The sequence below is a fragment of the Chanos chanos genome, chromosome 2, assembly GCF_902362185.1.
Source record: "Chanos chanos chromosome 2, fChaCha1.1, whole genome shotgun sequence".
In the NCBI taxonomy this organism is placed as follows: domain Eukaryota; kingdom Metazoa; phylum Chordata; class Actinopteri; order Gonorynchiformes; family Chanidae; genus Chanos; species Chanos chanos.
This window is the reverse complement of record NC_044496.1, coordinates 11,492,499-11,498,067: the sequence shown is the minus strand read 5'-3', so window position 1 is coordinate 11,498,067 and position 5,569 is coordinate 11,492,499.

Sequence of the window (5,569 nt, the reverse complement as noted above, 5' to 3'; positions counted from 1 at the left end):
AACACACAATAGCACACTGCCACGTAGAGTTGTGTTGAAACGATGGTTCAACAACCTCAGAAAAGTCTACCCGAACGCTGAGGAGATCACATGGTCAAAATGAAGCGCAGAGAGGATGACAGCAGTGACTGACAGGCAACTAAATGCTGCGCGAACATATCCACCGTTGACAACCTGTTGGAAACGGTAATCTCCGTGCAACAAACATTTTTTCTAATGTGCTGGATAGATTGGCAGAGCGCTAGACGCTTTTAAACAGCATGTTTGACAAGTACTGCACAACCAGAGGCCGATTCTAGACAACACTGTCATAATTACGATAGTTATTTTGGTACGACGACAATGATTATGATAATGATGTTAAAGGCGAAGGAAGGGGGCATAAATAATAATAAAAAAATTCCCCAGTGAACATGGTTGCCTCTCTCTCACATAAACTGTAATAAGACTTCTTGAGCAATTTAACAAACCAGTTGGAGACGAGTAGCCTATTTATCCGGGCAGACAAACATTGTTTTCTTTGCTCCTTGCCGACAGTTACCATGGCAAGAAAGTTTGCAGTTCACCACTAATAAGATTGAGCAATCTCCCACGACGTGAAATAGAAAAGGCTTTCCTTTACAAACGGAACCATCTGTCTTTAATTAGAAAAGATTCAAATTCTCCTCAAAGAATGTTTCTCTCGCGTTCTTCCTTCTCGGGTGAAAGAAGCACCTCAAGCGACAGCAGCACAAGTTCTGAGGAGACAGTGACAAAAGAGGACGCGGTAGGCAAGTGCGCAAATGCTTGCGGTTGAAATAGACCTGCAGGAGGCTTCAAGCATTTCAGAAGTCTTAAACTTCAGCATACCCTACGGACACGAAGTAATTGGACTCAGCACTGATTCTGAAATAGGGTACAGTGTTTATTCAGCAAAGGAGGAAATGATTTGAGCGACCTCATGTGCAATTAGACTTGTCTTCCTGGTGTATCGAATGTGAACACATTTTGAGCAAATGCAGTGTATGCACAATTTTCTGTTAACATTAGTTACAACTTATTGAATTCCATGACTAAATCACAGTTTGTTCTCTCTCTCTCTCTCTCTCTCTCTGGTGTACAAAAAGAACACACAACTAAGACTCCATCTAAGATGGGCTCAGCGAAATCAATGTCTGGGGCTTTTATTGAGAGGGACACCCAGGGAGTGCGTTCTACCTGTACGGAGTATGATCATATACACAAAAGATACTGTTTTTTTAAGATTTAAAACTCAGTGCATTCCACAAGTTATTACTACGTGATATACCTGTGTTTGCATGTGTGTTGTATGTGTATGTATATTTGTATGTGTGCGTGCATGTGTTCTCATGCATGTGGTCTTGTGATAAAAGACTTCATTACCTCAGCAGCTGATGGTGCATAGTGCATTTGTGTGTTGCTAAATGCATACAGGCTAACACAATCTGCACTCTAACAGCAGATTCAGCCCTGTTATCTGGAATGCCATGAATTACATAATCAGAGCAGTACCAACAAGCTCAAATGCTTCATATGAAATTCTCAAGTTTGATTAATATCATCACCTTGATGAGTCACAGCGGACGACTGTGAGAGCCAAGGAGAGATGACAAGCCGAACCTCAGACCCAAACATCGGTGTGGAACGGCCCAAAGCTCCAGTTAGATATAAGACACGCACCCAGTTGATTAAAGAGAGACTGGACAGGATCAAAGCTGAGATGGAGAAGATTTCTGAACAGCACCAGCGTAGCCGCCCAAAGAGGTGAGTCAGTCTCAACAGAGTCCGTTTACTATACTACAGTTTCAGGCTCTCATCAACTGGTCTGGAGAAAAACTTGTACTTTGTATTTCTAAGCCTTATATCATACTCTGTCAGGGCAAAAACCAGCATGTCAAAACCATGAGTATGTCAGTGTGAATGGTTGTGACTGACAGTTTTCATATTAAATAGCTTCGGCGGACTTAAGGAACACAGTTTTCCTCTCAGTGTTCTTTATAAGCATTAAAGTAGTGGTAAGTGTGGTGATAAGAGGGAGGAGACTCCATTGCTGCTGTAATCTTATAAGCCTGTATTATATGGAAACATCAGAATTATTCTGACACACATATCCAGGCCTTTTCTCAGTCATAATGAAGTTTTCAAGTTGTAAGCGCAACTGGTGGCACACAAACTCGATGTGGTATTAGTGTATCTCTATTTTTATGTAAGACCTTTTTTCTCTGGCTGTTTAGATGCTTTTTGTAGTTTAAATAAAATCCATTTTAACGAGTGAATACACACTCGATGAAATTGCAAGGTCCCAGATCTTGATGACAGACATATGTCTTTTGTCTCTTGCTCGGTTACAAGTGCAAGCACTGGAAAAAGCGTTTTTTTAGTTTGCAACCAGCCATCTTATGTGACAGCTCTTAAGAAGGCTGGAGATAGTGAAACACACACATACACAAACACAAACTCAAAACACAGACGCTTCCTCCGGGCATGCCTGAAATAGTTCCATGGTGTTTCTTTAGATCTTTGTCTGTCGTCCCAGTAAATACAGCCACCCTGAAGATGTAAAGCTGAAAGCAGTCCCTCTGTTGTGCCGTGCAGGAAAGCATATCATCCCTTTGTCTGGAACAGCCTGAGACCTTACACAAACACATTTGAGATCGACTATCTTATCTCTGTGGTGAGAACTATGTCTACACCTCATGCATACACGCACACACACGCGCACGTGCACACACACACACACACACACACACACACACACTGCAAGAAACTCACTTTAGCATAAGTTATTTGACTAAACTGGATTGATTCCGGAGTATACACTCTATGTACAAATTGGAGAGTGTTCACTTATGAGTTATTTCACATTCCCTGACAAATGCTGTTTAATAAATACTGAAGAGAGGACACTTTTTTAGAGTGCTCCTTTTATGTCATTTTCCCAGGCGGGTGATGGATTATATGAACACTAAAATTGTTTTAAATTGTTTTAAGGAAAAAAACAACAACAATTAATTGTCCTGCAGTACATTCTGAACCTGTGTATTAGTTTCAGACTAAAACAAAGAGTGTTTTACCAACGTATTGATCTCTTGAAAAGAGCTAAATTTGTGGAGCTTTTTGTTTTGAATGAATAAAAAAGAAATTGCACCACCAATTTAAAATGGACTGAACTCAGATGATTTCGCAAAAATGAGCATTCACATATGCATAAAAATTCAACTGAAGACCTCTGCCTTTCAGACTCCCAATATGGTTATTTATATAAGTGTTTTAAAATAGAAATAATGAATTGCGAAATGTTGGGAGATATTGGAGAAAAACAAACAAACAAACAAACAAACAAATAAATAAATCTTTTGAAAGGTCTCGGGGCCTCAACACAGCAAGCTGCATTGTCAAACTCCAATTTGAAAACCTTTTCAGACCCATTTGCTTAAATAAGACTGCGTGGATATCGGACTTCTTATTCTTTGCCTTTTTGATCAGTTGTATGTCTGTTAGCATATGTTTGTTTTGCTATTCATGATTATTGCGAATGTTTCTGAGTAATATTATTGTTTGTGTTTTGTGTTTTACATTTCAGTCCTCTGGTCAACGTGGAAAGTATCGAGGGACGGTCTCAAATTCCACTGATACCAAGTCATCCAACTGAGTCCTTTGGTCTCCCGCCGTCTTTCCCGGCGTGATAATGACATACGGTGAATATGTCGCATCTGCAGGAGTTAAGATATGTGCCGTGAACAGAAATACATATCTGTGTGCGTTTGGAGACGAAAGCTCTTGTTTGTCACAGTTGATAATGACTTCATTTAACAGGCAAAGCAGTACCCACAGTCCTTTGAGTTCCCTCCCTTTTGATAACATCCCATTATGTGAACATTTGGATTCATATTTCAGGTTTCCCAGGTGGAAATTCCCATGGCGAGGTATTAGTTTTGATCGAGTTTGTTTTGTTTATTTCGGCATCCCAGAGCCCCAGCTGTAATCAGATGTTTGACACAGAGTGTATATCAATGCATACTTTTTAATTCCCTGTTCTCGGCGTGCGGTGGCAAACAAAAAGAACATTTCTAATCCATAATTTATCATGTCCTTCATGCAAATCTCAACCATTTTAAAGATTTAAATGTAATACATGTAATAGATCGCATCATTTTAAAATGGAACATGGAAGAACATCCAGCATCCTAACGCGTTGTGTTGTGTGTGTTAGTAGGCGAAGACCCTGCTGAGTTTCCTATAGATGATACACATGCCTGAGCATGTCTCTGGGCATCGGGACAGTATTACGGAGGGGGAAGGTTGGTTAAAGAAAAAAAAAGCCGTAGAAGACATGAAAGAGTTGAGGGTTATCAAAGAGATTTGAGAAAATAAATTGGCAGGCAGCTCATTGGAGTGGAGGATTATGGGGGAAGAAAAGCATAAATGTTTAATAGCCCCTTCCTTTTTTTCATGGAAGACACTTGTTTATGTGCCTTTAGTTCTTGATAAGTGCAATGGAAAAGTAGGTTGCATCTCTCTCTCTCTCTCTCGCTCTCTGCCATATTTTGGAGGTTTGAATGAGCATGTATAAGACATCAAGCATGAGGCTGTGGCCTATTGAAATTAAGCTTCCATCTATTCCCGAGGACCAGAGGAATTCTTAAACCCAGGATAGAAAATTCTTTGTAAATGTACTTTTTTTCCCCCCTCCTTGCACTAACTGAAGCACAAAACCGGGCTTTTTAGAGGTGCTACAAAACAAATTGAAACTTGGAATTAATTTGTACTTGAGCGCCAAAGCATACGAGCCACTTGAATCAAATGTATGTGCTCTCTTTTTTTTTTAGGCAAGTTCCCTCTCTTTGGCTCCCTTCATCTGCACTCACAGGCAACCCTTTGAAAAACAAGATCTCGTAAAATGGGTGGCATCAGTGAAATAGCTCTGCTTTGTGCTGTGCTTAGAATTGAGGATAGTGCTGTGTAAAATGGAAGGATTAAAGGGAGGTAGAAAACTTGAAACTATTTTGCGGAGAGGAAAAAGGAAGCCCGAATCCTTACCCAGCTTATCAGCTGGACCAGGTCAGGGGTGGGGTGGGGGGGATTCACAATTTTATAGCATGGTAATCCATATGGGCAGAGGTGCTCTCAACCCTTAAACGATTTAAATACTCTCAAAAATATCAGTTTACTCTTTCCTAAAGGCTTTTATTCTGGGCCGGTGGTTAAGATGACATTCGGCGTGCCCGAGTTTAATTACCACTGCATATAATCACTAAATCTATTTTTACACCCACTTTTTTTGACTCTTAGGTTGAATTCGTGGCCAAGAATGCTAGTCCTATAGGAGTTTCTGTCCTCAGAAAATAATGCAGCAATATAGACAGTGGTCCCACTGTGACTTGTGGTGATTACCCTACACTACAAAATTCACTCCTCTAAACCTATAACTAACAACACGAACATAACCTGCAGCTTTATTAGATATGGACAAGCCTATACCCATTTCCACAGATAACCTACCAAAAGATATGTAATTACATCAGAAGGCAAACTCAGGGAAACCGTGTGTCTTAAATATTTTGTCTGC